This window comes from Elephas maximus, chromosome 1, assembly GCF_024166365.1.
Source record: "Elephas maximus indicus isolate mEleMax1 chromosome 1, mEleMax1 primary haplotype, whole genome shotgun sequence".
In the NCBI taxonomy this organism is placed as follows: Eukaryota; Metazoa; Chordata; class Mammalia; order Proboscidea; family Elephantidae; genus Elephas; species Elephas maximus.
The window spans coordinates 218639391-218653184 of NC_064819.1; the positions used below are offsets into that span (position 1 = coordinate 218639391).

The 13794-nt window shown below is 39.5% G+C and overlaps 1 protein-coding gene across 2 annotated transcripts in view; it reads left to right on the top strand.

The window, feature by feature from the left end:
• SAMD5 (sterile alpha motif domain containing 5) overlaps positions 1 to 13794 on the top strand; it is a 485760-nt gene that overhangs the window by 50109 nt on the left and 421857 nt on the right. The gene's annotated exons all lie outside the window — the stretch shown is intronic.

Here is a 13794-nt window from a genome sequence, read left to right on the forward strand (position 1 = left end):
GCTCCCAAGCTGAGGAAGGCTCTTGGAAAATGAATATGAGAAATCGCAGAACCTGTTTGGTTGTCTCTACATAAATACGTTTTGTATAAATTTATTTAAAGTTTTTCTTGAATTCAGTCAGTGGGCAGCAGGGAAGTAGAAAAATATGAGTAAGGTTACCCTTTGTGTGTCTGCATGTGCATGTGCGTGTGTGTGCACGTACACACGTGTGCATGCGTGAGAGCGAGTGAGCGAGTGAGCTGTGGAGAACCTGTGTTTTTAAAACAATTAAAGAGGTCTTTCTGCTTGACCAAGCTAAGAACTACTACTATAGTAGTTATGTTCTATAGCGCATGCTTCACAAAGCTAAATGAAAAATTTTAAAGTTAATGGCTTAACGTTGCTTAAGGCATACGCATTATTCATGATTTATTCTAATAACATTTGTGGATGGCTAACTTAATAATGCTTCTGAACAACTGTTATGTTTTTTTTCTGAAGATGTGCTTAAGTATTCCTCCTTAGGGGTGGGTTCATATCACTCAGTGATTGAACTAAGAAATACAATTCCATGCCTTTGAGTGGGACAGGTGCTCGAAAAACCATCTACAACTTATACAGGCTTACATTGTGCTAGATACCGTTCTAAACAGCTGTACAAATACTAGCTTGTTTAATCCTCAAAACAACCTTAAGAGATGTAGATACTACTGTTGTGTCCCCATTCTCTGGATAGGGGACTGTGCCCAAGGCCATGTGTCTGGGAAGTGGCAGAGCAGGAGTTTGAAGCCACAGTCTGCCCCCAGAGTCTGCATGCCTGTCCCTAGCCCTGTGCTGTTCCCTGAGGCGATTTCAATGCCTGCTCTGGCAGACAAGGCTATGGGTGATGGCCGACTGCTCAGGGACACCCAGGAGGCTAGTTTGGTTTGAGGCAGTACCCCTGATGGGCCTGCCCCCAACTATCTCTCTTTCTCTCTCTCTCACACACACACAGAAACATGCGCACACACACACACACACACAGAGTAACTCCAGGCTTTCTCTGGACACAGCGACGTTAGGCTGCCATGTCTTGGAACTGAGAAACCCTTTGATGTGAGTTTTGCTCCCAAACCATCACCTAGGAACTGCCCGTTCAAAGCAGCAGGTATGTACAGGTTAAGGTCTCTGATGCCCGTCAAACTCGTACCGTTTACACACTTTATGATTTCACCTAGCCTGTATATATATATATATATATATATTTTTATTTACATGTCCTGAAAGTTCATTTGCACGAACCCAAGGTCTTGAGGCTTATTCTGGTGACTTCATCAGTGCTATTCCTATAAAGGAATTAGCCAATGGTCCTTGGAACCCAGAATGATGGCGCCAGAGCCTCTGGCTTTTGTGAGACATTTGGAAGCAGCTGCCTTTATCCCTGCCAACACTAGAGACAAGGTAGAGCAATAGAAAACAGCACAGATCCTCTGGGTGGTCTTTAACCCTGGCTGCCACTGAACATGCAAATATGCTCTGTAAGGAGTCGCTGAAGGGGATTATGACAGTTGTCTTGCTTCCCTGCCCATTCCAGTTTGGCAGGGAAGGTTGAGGCCCAGTGCAGACCACGCTTCAGGGTTTGGGAAGCTGGGACTGGACGCTAGGAGACAGCAGGTTATTTTGATGTGGCCGGTTGGCTGTGCTCAGAATTGCAAGTCACTTGAAAAGCTCTTCTTATTGTCAAGACTGCAAACACAACAGTCCCCTTAGACGAGCTTTATTCCAACAGCCCAGCCATCTTTGCATTCCCTATCCCCAGAAGGGAGAGGAAGAGCCTCCCACCTCCACGGCAGGAAGGCAGAGACTTTTCAGTTCCTTAGGTATGAGCCAGGAGGATAGAGGAGGAGCAATTATTTGGAAGGAGGCATTTGAAAAGGTGTCCCTGGGTGGTCCAAATGGTTAATAAGTTTGGATGCTAACTGAAAGGTTGGAGGTCTGAGTCCACCCAGAGGCACCTTGGAAGAAAGGCCTGGAGATCTACTAGCTATTAAAAATCCTCTGGTATACCTGGGGACACCATGAGTCGGAGTTGACTTGACAGCAGCTGGGTGTCATTTGGAAGGACAGGATTTTATATTCCAGACTTTATGAGCTGCTCTGAGCCTTATGGGTGCTGATTTCCTGTCATCTGTGCTGACTCTAAATGAGCCCTGGTGGTGCAGTGGTTAAGCACTCGGCTTGACAAGTGGTATACAGCAATGGTTCTCGAAGTGTGGCCCATGGACACTGGGGGTCCCTCAGACACTTTCAGGGAGCCGGCGTGGTAAAAACTATTTCATAACAATACCATGATGTTATTTGCCTTTTTTTACCATGTGAATGTTTGCACTGATAGCACAAAAACAGCAGGGGGTGAAAATGCTGGTACAGTAGCACAATCAAGGCAGTGACGTTCAATTGTATTAGTATATATTGTATTCTTCACCATAGCACACCTGCAAAAAAAAAAGAGCCATTTTTCCTTTAAAGTATCCTTGATGAAGCGGTAGAAATTTTTAATCATATCGAATCTCAGTGTGTAAGTTTATTTTTAAAAATCTTCTATGTGATAAAATGGACATGACTCACAGAGCAGTTCTGTTGCAGATGGAAGTGGGTGTGAGGCGTTTCTCCTTGAAAAGCACGGGTGCCGCTGTTGGAGTTGCTAGCGAACCAGCTGCTATTTTCGTGGACACCGTTTTCACTTGAAAGAACAGTGGAGGAGCAAACCAGGGTTATTTACACTTTGGTATTTGGCAGACAATTTCTCAATAATGAATAAAGTGAAACTGACATTTCAAAAAAAAAATCTGACAGTATTTGTTGTTGATGATAAAATTTGAATGTTCAGGGAAAAATTTGAATTTTGGAAAACTTGTCTGTCACAGTGAGCTTGACAGTTTGCTAATACTTGAAGACTTTTTTGATGAGATGAGTGGTGATGTTAAAAAAATGTGATTTTTCAAAATCAGAGTAATAGGCTCAGGGACCCAGTATTTCCCAAGTGACTAATGCACGATATTTCAAAGTCATACATGGGCGAGAGAGCCATTAAACGGACAAGACAGACCAGTGATTTAAATGTAGTTGGCAGAGTATGGGAAGTTCACTAATATGGTTTCAGATTTCACATTGCAACTGACCTTTGAGAAATGACCCTGTGTTGAGTTTTGGCGTGGTATCAAAAAAAGAATATCCACAATTATCCATCTGAAAAGACTATTAAAATGTTCCTTTTTCCAGTGACATGCATGAGGCTGGATTTTCTTGATAACCTTCAACTAAGAAAACATATTGCAACAGATTGATTGTAGAAACAGATGTGAGAATCCAGTCTTCCATGAAGCCAGACATTAGAGAGGCATGCAAAAATGTAAAGCAGTGCCACTCTTATTATTAATTTTTTTCAGAAAATATATTCTTTCTTAAAATATATTATTATGTTAGTATGTAATATATTTACTGTTATTCTTTTTAAATGAATTGAATACATTTTTAACATTTCTCAATTGTAATTTTGAATGTGGTAAATACTAATAGTTATAATCCATATAAACAAAAGCTCAGTATTTTTTAACAATGCAGGTGGGACAAAATGGCTTGAGAACTGCTTGTACGGTCATTGCAGTGTTTTCCAGGAGGAGTTTTCTGAGCTTCCAGGGGGTCCAAAAAGGTTTTCCATGGTGAGAATGCTGGCTGTTTCATTACATCTCTTTATGTTGTTGTGATGTGTGTTGAGTTGCTTCCGAGGTATAGCAATCCCATGGACAGAGTAGAACTGCCCCGTAGGACTTCCTAGGCTGAAATCTTTGTGGGAGCATATCACTAGACCTTTTCACCCTCGGAGCAGCTGGTGAATTCGAACCATGGACCTTTTGGTTAGCAGCCAAATGCTTAACCATTGTGCCACCTTATTTAAATATTTTTGTCTTTAAAATGAAAACCTCATGGAGCTCAGTATGTGTACATAACACATTGAACTCTCATGTTCTTCAGCAACCTATGTCAAAACAGAAGAATACTGGCAGTTATATTGCGTTTAAAAAAATTATTTTGTTGTTGTTGAGAATATACACAGCAGAACATATACCAATTCAACAATTCTACATGTATAATTCAGTGACGTTGATTACATCTTTTAAGTTGTGCAGCCGTTTTCACCCTTCTCTTCTGAACTGAATTATATTACATTTTAATTCATTGGAACTGTATTCACATCTGTGTATTGTTACTTGCAGTGAAATTAATGGAAATAGCCACTGAAACCCCTCTTGTCATTTAAAACAAATCATAAAAATTCACATAGGTAAACAAACCAGTGGGCATTTTAAGCAAAAGAAAAAGAATTGTTACAAATACTGGTTATTTTCTGTTTCTGATGCCGTAACAAATAATTAAATCTCAGTCCACATCATTATATACATGTATTACACATAAACACAGTATATAGTTTTTAACTTGTTTTATAAATAATGTTTTTTCTCACATAATTTAAAATAGTTTTCATCACTTTTTGAATAAGTCAGAATTTTTCTTATGTATTATGAATGACATTAAATATATCTAAATAAATATTATGCACAACATTTAATATTCTGAATAAAAAGTAACTTTTACCTCAAATCACATTTGCTTGAACTACCAGAAATAATGAAGTGATTAAAAATACTCTTAAGAGCATTTGAGAAATTATGCGTTTCTGTGAAAAGGTTCCCAGTTAAAAGTGATTGAGAAGTACAGAAGTAATTTTCCAAGATTGGGCTTTGCTACACTTTCTAAGCCTCAGATTCCTTATCTATCAAATCAGGTCCACGATACCCATCACCAGTGACATCACTAAGGTTGATGTCACCCAGTGAGATAACTCATGGTGTCACCTCTCCCCCCCATGGACCTCCTCCCATACCAGACCACACAAAATCCTTAGTAATGTTTTTTGTGGTAATGTTACTCGTAAACCGTAATTCCGGTCATCACTGAGTATAATGGCAATAGTTATGGTATCAACAATTACCCAACAACTAGCAAAATTAAAATTACACCTTTGAATTATAAAATCATAGATACTGCCTAAATGTATTTACATTTACGTAGTTCCATGTGGTTAAAGCGAAGATTCGGTAAGAAAACAATAGAATTCAAAGTAAAAATGTTTAAGAACTACATAAAAATTATGTTCACTGTAACATTAAACTTTCCAATACATGAGACACATTAATGTATCTCATTAATCTCTGCTGCTTTCGTTAATAAAAATACCATCAGCAACTAAAACAACAGTTTTGCGCATGCAGACAAAACCATGTGATTCAAAACATCGGTGTAATTGGGTAATAATGACAGCTTTGATTGGAGCCCATTAGAAGGTTCAAAAAGTAAATTAGCATAGAGTTTTAGCCTTGCAGGTATATTGATACGTGTAAGCTGGGCTTACAAAAAATGTTTTTATTGTTATAATTAACTACAGGGATTTTTTTTTATGAAAAATAAACTTCTGCCAAAACACTGTACAGAAATTTTATAGTCATTTGGTGTCACCTCCTTGGACAGTGTTGTCATCGCAAATTTGCGAGTTAGAGCCACCGCCACAAACAGCCAATTCTTGACACAGGTGAGGTGAGTAGCAAGAGCTTATTATATATCAATATATGGGAGACAGAGGGGAATGATCTCCTCCAAAGCCTGTCTCCCTGAACTGGAGATTGGCTGAAGGCTTTATAGGGCAAAATCATGGGTTTCAGGAACTTGTGGAAATGTCATTCTCTCCCAGAGTGATTTCAGTGGTCATGGTCCTAAGGTATTATCTCATCCACTCAGGGGGTGACTGGCACCATCTTGGTCATAAGACTTTCTGACGCATTTAGATCGTATCATTTGTTTTCCACGGTCTGAAAAGGACATTAGTCATCGGTAAAAATTTAACAAGGAAAAAGGAACCGAGCAGTCAAGAATAAGTTCAGAAGAGAGACAAATGGCGTAGGTCCTGTTCATGTCATGGCAGAGCGCCCTGTTCCAGTGTCACCTCGTGTGGTCTGTACCCCCTGTGCTCCCCTAGTGTCACTACTGCCCTTCACAGTGGCTTGTGGTGAGAAGTAAGGGAGGTTATGGATATATATAAATTCTTAGCACAATAGCTGGCTCAGGTGAAGCTCATTCAGTAACTGTTGTGTGTGGTCAAGTTGATTCCAACTCATAGCGAACCTGTAGGACAGAGTAGAACTGCCCCATAGGGTTACAAGGCTGTAATCTTTATGGAGGCAGATTGCCAAGTCTTTTCTCATGCAGTAAATGTTAGTAGTTTTTTTTTTTTTACTGTTTCTGGAGCAGGCAAGTAATAATAATCATAGTATGTTCTATAAATATACTATAAATGGCAATTCTGTTGGCGATAATGACCATATAAATCAGCAGATCAATGTTGTTAACAGAGATTTCGAAGACCATTAATACATAATCATGGATGATTTTACTGTGAGTAGATGGTTGAGAGAGAGTGAAAAAAAATGAGAACTCTTAAGTAAGCTGCCCACAGCTCTAGTTAAAGATGGATCTCAATAGAACTCAGAATTGTTTCATCAAAAAAAACCAACAAATGCATTTTAAAGAGCTATGTTATTTTATTTATTTATTTATTTTATGTTAGAAGATAAAATGCTGACGTTTAGCACACTCTAATGTTTCTGGTATCTCTGTTCTGGGTTTGTGTTGTGTATTTATAACCTTATCTCTTGGCCACATTTTGGGTGGTATTTGGAGACCCTGAAGCTCAATGTAGAGATGAACTCTGAAAGTCTGTAGACTAAAATTCCGTGCAGTTCCAGCCAGCTGAACCTGCCCACCTGCAGCAGTCAAAATGAGTTCCTGCCACTGGTCTTGTGGTGCCTGTTTCACACTTTCCCCTTCTCCTTAAAGCTCTACCCTTTCCCTTGTCATTCCCCATTCTGCAGATAGCTGCGGCTCCCTCACTACTGAAAAGTTGAAGTCAGTTGAGTTCACTCCTTCCCTCTCTCCTTCACTCAGAATGTGGTGGCATCTTTGCTCATCTGCTCTGTCCCTCTCTTTTTGATGAGGAAATCCTCTTCTCCTCTAAGACTAATCCCTCCCCTGGGCCTCTACTTCTCGCCAAGTAATAATTATGGTTCATAATTATCCCTTTGTTTTCTTGCATTTACGTAATCTCTTTCCATGGAATCCTTCCACCCAGCCTATAAATATGTCCAAGCTCCCTCTTTGTTGTAAAAACACTGTTCCCTCATGCTCCTCTGTTGCCTCCTTCACTGTGCTAACAGACTTCTTAAAAGAGTGGTGTTGACCTAGCATGGGCTTCATGTCATGACCAGCTGTTAATTATCATAAGATTAAAAAAAAAAAAAAAAGATTACTGAAGGAAAAATACAAAGTTCTCAACAGTTAAATTCCTGTTAGTTTCTCCCTGATAGGTAAGGCATGTTGTTGTGTGCTGTCAAGTTGATTCTAACTCACAGCAACCCTATAGGGCAGAGTAGAACTGCCCCAGAGGGTTTCAGGGCTGTAATCTTTATGGAAGGGGCCCTGGTGGTGCAGTGGTTAAGCACTTGGCTACTAATAGGTTGACAGTTTGTACCCACCAGCTGCTCCGTGAGAGAAAGATGTGGCGGTCTGCTTCTGTAAAGAATTATAACTTTGGAAACTCTGTGGGGCAGCTTTACTCTGTCCTGTAGGGTCTCTGGAAACCCTGGTGGCATAGTGGTTAAGTGCTGCAGCTGCTGACCAAAAGGTGGCAGTTCCAATCCACCAGGCACTCCTTGGAAACTCTATGAGGCAGTTCATCTCTGTCCTATAGGGTCAGTATGAGACTGAATCAACTCCATGGCAACAGGTTTGGTTTTTTTTTTTTTTTAATAGGGTTTCTATGAGTCAGAATCCACTTGTCAGCTGTGGCTTTGGTTTTGCGGAATCTTTACAGGAGCAGACTGCCAGGTCTTTTCTCTCTGCTGACCTTTGGGTTAGCAGCTGAGGGCCTAACCATTGCACTGCCAGGGCTCCTTACAGATGAGGCATAGACTCTAGGAAATGAGGAAGTCCTGGACCTCTGAAAACATCAGTCTCTTTGAGCACCCAGTAAGATTCCCAGACCACAAGCCTGTGAGTTGTTCTCACTTGTGTAGGACTTCAGCATACTCAGGGTACCCTGTGATGAGTATAGCCAAGTGTTTTGAAGAAAACAGAAATTTACATAGCTGTTCGGTTAGGAAAATTATAAAATTGGATAATGCCCTGAGGATAGCATAAACAGAGATGCTTTTGTTTTTTGGCCTCTGGATTTGTTACTGAGAGTTTTCTGAATATTAAGTGGGTAGGAAAATTTCTAGCCTTTCCAGTATATTTCCATTTGCTGAAGCTGCAGATAAGTCCTTAGTAAAGGTTAGAACCCATATGGATTGAGGCAAGATGGTGAGAAACAGCGCAGTTTATTATAATTCATTTAATTTGTGCCAAGAACCAGAACAGTAAATCAACACTTAGCAAGGATACATGGATGAGGACAGATAGGATATTAAAAAGTAAATACCCCAGATAGCATTTGATTATTTATTTCTAAAATAAAAAAGAAAAAGAAAAGCACATAGATTATTCTGGAACAGGTCAACCATTTTCCTAGTATATGGAATGCCTAGGAAATCTACCATTAAAGTATCTGGTGCGGTAACCCCAAGAGTAGACCCCTCCATGCCTTTCAAGGAAATGAAAGGTGACCATTAAGATACATATGGCTTAGATAACATATACAGGAGCCTTGGTGGTACAATGATTAAGTGCTCACCTGTTAACCGAAAGGTTGGCAGTGTGAACCCACCCAGAAGCTCCGTGGGAGAAAGACTTGGCAATCTGCTTCCATTAAGATAACAGCCTAGAAAACCCAATGGGACAGTTCTATTCTGTCACATGGGGTTGCTGTGAGTCAAAATCGAGTCTACAGCACCTAACAACAACAGGTAACATACATTGATAGTATTTTTCTCTATTGGATAGGCACAGTAAAGTATACCCCCTCTGACTTTCTAGACTGAAATTTCCGAACAGGAACTTGGTTCTTGTAATTAAGAAATTTTAAGTAAAAATTTTAACGTGGAGGATTCGGTCATTCAACAAATAGTAGTGAATGACAATGTATGCATAATGTTCCTATAGGAGATATAACCCGTTGTCGTCGAGTCGATTCTGACTCATAGCAACCCTAAAAGACAGAGTAGAACTGCCCCGTAGGGTTTCCAAGGAGTGCCTGGTGGATTCAAACTACAGACCTTTTGGTTAGCAGCTGTAGCACTTAACCACTACACCACCAGGGGTTCCGTATAGGAGATATAAGGAAGTGTAAAATGAGTTTTCTGCTCTTGGAGAAGTTTACAGTTAAAATGAGGCAGAATTTAAGCTCCCATTTCCCCCTCAGCAAATTCCCAACATTCCTTGGTCCTATAAAGATAGCCCTTGTGCCATATTTAATGTTGGAAAACTTAGCATGAGTAAGTCAGGAGGTAAAAAAGTTTTAGGTCTTGCCACCAGTAACCCAAAGGTTGAGCTTCATGCTGCTTGTGCTGTTCAGGAGGAGAGAAAGAAAATTGATACAGTCATCCTTCATTATTTTTCTAGGAGACAGTTGCTTGCCCAAATTGTATGGAAATTGTGGGGAGTATTGATATAACCAAACCCGTTGCTGTCCAGTTGATTCCGACTCATAGCGACCCTATAAAATGGAGTTGAATTGCCCCAGAGAGTTTTCAAGGAGCTCCTGGTGGATTCCAGCTAACCTTTTGGTTAACAGCCGTAGCCCTTAACCACTACACCTCTAAGGTTTTCATTGATATATACATATAAAACCAAACCTGTAGCCATAGAGTCGATTCTGACTCATAGTGACCCTATAGTTTATTTTTTTTTCAGGCAAGGAAACTTGTTAGGTCTCTTGGTTTTATGTCTGCAGTTATCCTTAGCATAATATCATAACAGAGGAATAACTTCTGAATGATTCAGCATGCATATAACTTTGATCACCTTTAGTTAATGGGAGAAACTTACAAAAGTAAAAGACTTGAAGTCAGTTAAAAATCAGATCAATCCACGAGCAACAACAGATAAAAATATATGAATTAGACTTCACCAAAATAAAACTTCTGTGTCTCAAAGAACATTGTCAAGAAAATGAAAAGACAGCTTACAGAATAGGAGGAAATATTTGGAAATCATGTATTTGATAAGGGTTTAATATCCAGAATATATAAAGAACTCTTAGAATTCAACAACAGAAAGACAGATAACCTGATCAAAAAATGGGCAGAGTACTTGAATAGACATTTCTCCAAAGAAGATACACAAAAGGTCAATGAGCAAATGAAAACATGCTCAGCATCATGGGCCATTAGGGAAATGCAAATCAAAACCACAATGAGATACCACTTTACTCTAAATAGGATGGCTATTATATATGTATAAACAAAAACAAAAATAAAAACCAGACAGTAATGAGTGTTGGTAAGAATACAGAGAAATTGGAACCCTTATGGCTTGCTGGTGAGAATGTAAAGTGGTGCAGCCACTGAGGAAAACGCTTTTGTGGTGCCTCAAAAAGCTAACCATAAAATTACCACGTAATCCCTAGGAGCAATTCCACTCCTAGATATGTACCTAACAGAGTTAAAAGTGGGGCCTCAAACTGATGCTTGTATACGAGTGTTCACTGTAACATTATTCACAGTAGCCAAAAAGTATAAACAACCCAAGTGTCCATCAAAAGGTGAACTGGATAAACAGAATGTGGTATCTATGCACAATGGAGTATTATTCAGCCATGAAAAAGAATGAAGTTCTAACACATGCCACAACATAGATGAACCTTGAACCTAACTGAAATAAGCCAGACACAAAAGGACAAATATTGTATGATTCCCTTATAGAAATATCTAGAATAGAGAAATACATAGAGTGGTTACTGTAGGCTGGGAGTGGAGGCAGCAGGAGAGAATAGGGAGTGATTGCTCTGTGCGTACAGAATTTCTCCGTTTTGGGTGATGAGAATGTTTTGGAAACAAATAGTGGTGGTGTTTGCACAACATTGTGTGATAGATGTTACTGTATTGTACACTTGAAGGTGGTCAAAGTGGAAAATTTTATGGTGTGTAGAGTTTAGCACAATAAAAGATAACTTAAAAATAATCAGAACAATCAACGAAGAAAAAAGTTAATCTCATAGATCTTCATTTTTATCCACAGGTTAATAGTTTATTTATTAAAGGACGTTTCCTACCCCCTTCAATTTCCCGATTAGAACTGTAACATAGATTAGGTGAATAGCCAAATCTCTGTGAGACGATCCCCGCAAGTGAAACGGAGAAAATCACCATCCCAGCCCAAGAATTAGGTTTGTGTGGCCTTGATTTAAGCACTCTGATTGAGAATGGTCTCAAAGGCAGGTAGGAGGAAAATCAAACCCAGTGGGGGAGCAACGTTTTAACAACTTCCTGTCCTAGAAATGGCAGTGTAGTAGTCTGACATAGTACAAACGAAACTGCTGGCTTTTTTTTTTTTTAAATACAAACTCTGTCTTTTAAAACAGCCAAACTTCAAAAGCATTAAGAACTAAAAATATAACTTTGTGTATTGTTCCAGAGTCTGGGTTTCGTGAATTTTGAGAAAGGGCCAGATTATTTGAGGCAATTATTTTCATGAGTTTTATTTTTTTTTTAGTACTATGTCTGAGGAAGAAGACTGTAAACACATATGAACAGATTTTTATTTTATTTTATTTTGGTGGAGTGAAGAAAGAATGTTTTTCATTGTAGAGTATGATAGATAATTTAGGGGGAAATGAAATATGAAAAATGTGTGGTGGGGGAGCAGCTGGCTGAAATGACAATAGTTGGCTGTGAATATTTGCCTAGAAGGGTTCTTTTCAGCAGTTGTCCCTGCAAAAGCCTGTCAGAATTTTAAAAATATGCTCATTTCTATTCCACTTGGAGAGTGGGATCTATCAAGGCCAGGATCAGGGATGTCACTTTATGTGTCTGCCACCAGAGCATGAGGGAGCATTCCGAACAGGGAAATTACTAATGTTTCCTATGATCATGAAGCAACATGTGCTCAGCTAATTACTGTTCTCTGTGACTGCTCTCCCATCTTGAAACTCTCCATGACCCAACTGCGGAAATCCTGTTTGTCTGCCTCCCACCCTCTCTCCCCCAAAGAATGAAAAACAGAAAATTGCAAGGCTTGGCTTGTTTAATGAATATGATTTGTTTCTGTTGAACCAAAGACACAAGAGGTTTCGGAGGCTGTTAGCATGACGCTAGCTTTGTGAAATGACCTCATGGTGCACATCTTTAGACAGGTTTAATATGGAGGGGATATGATGGCTAGGGAATAACCTGTCCAAAGACATTTTCTTTATTTTTATATCTTCCTACAGTGACCTTTGAAAGTTGGCGAGGCAGTCAGTCTTCCTGACTTCAGGCAGAACTGTATCTAACATGGTACAGAGACATCTGAGGATCTTTTGTTTTAATAAGAAGGTCCTCGAGAAGCGGCAGCCTCCCTTTTTGACTCTTTCCTTTTCCTGTCTGCTGTCTTCCTCCACCCTTAAATCAGTAACCAGTTGCTGTCAGTTTGATTCCGACTCACGGAGACCCCGAATAGGACTGTGCTTTATAGGCTTTTCGATGGCTGGTTTTTCGGAAGTAGATCACAGGTCTTTCTCCTGAGGTGCCTCTGGGTGGATTCGAACCTGCAACCTTTCAGCTAACAGCCAAGTGCATTAAATGTTTACACCACCCAGGGACTCCAGTCTTACTGACCCCTAGTGCTGTATCTGGAGTCTCTTTCTGCTTTTTCCTGACCCCAGTAAATGATAATCTTGCACTATATAGTAAACGTAATTTTTGATGTAATGCCTTTTCATTATTTACTTATTACATCATTAGAAATCAAATGGAGCCCCAGTGATACAGTGATTAAGGTCAGCAGTGCGAATCCTCCACCTGCTCCTCGGAAACCCTATGGGGCAGTTCTACTCTGTCCTTTGGGTCTCTGTGATTCGAAATCGATTCAGTGACAGTGGGTAACGGTAGAAATGAGATGGTTTCTCCTTCTTCATATTAAAATGACTTTTCCCCTTTACAGAATTTTTCTTCACTCTCCCCACCACTACAGAAACAACCTTGGTTTGTCAAGATAGATGGAATATTACTTTTTCACAATTCAAAACAGAAGATGATTTTGATAGCAGCATTGGCTTGGATGTGGGTTTATTTTGGTGACTATTTGGGTATATTAATAGTAGTAAGATGTGATTACTTAGTATTACAGGGAAAAAAAAAAGCATCAGGCCTGAAAACAGCCTTGATCCTCTGGAGAAAGAAACTTCCTGAGTATGGATAGTAATACTTTCTGTTCATTTAGTTGTGATTGCCTGATGATGATACTCAAGCTAATTAATAATGACACATTAGTTAACATATTGTCATCAGCAGGTGGCTATCGAGCAGGGGGTGAAAATGGCTCGTGCTAAAACAAATTGTTGTACCCCAGAGAAACACACAGCATTTTAAAAAGTCTTTTAATTATGTTAATGATGTCTGCACTATGATTTTTTTTAACTTATATTAGGAGGCTCCATTGAGAGATAAAACAGGGGGTGGAGGTTAGAGAGAGAGACTTGAAAAACAAAGCAAAACAAAATGGATTTCACCTTTTCCAAATCTTTCCTAATTTAAAAAAAAAAAAAAAAAGTTGAATCCACATAGCACATTTTACCCGTCATATCCGAAA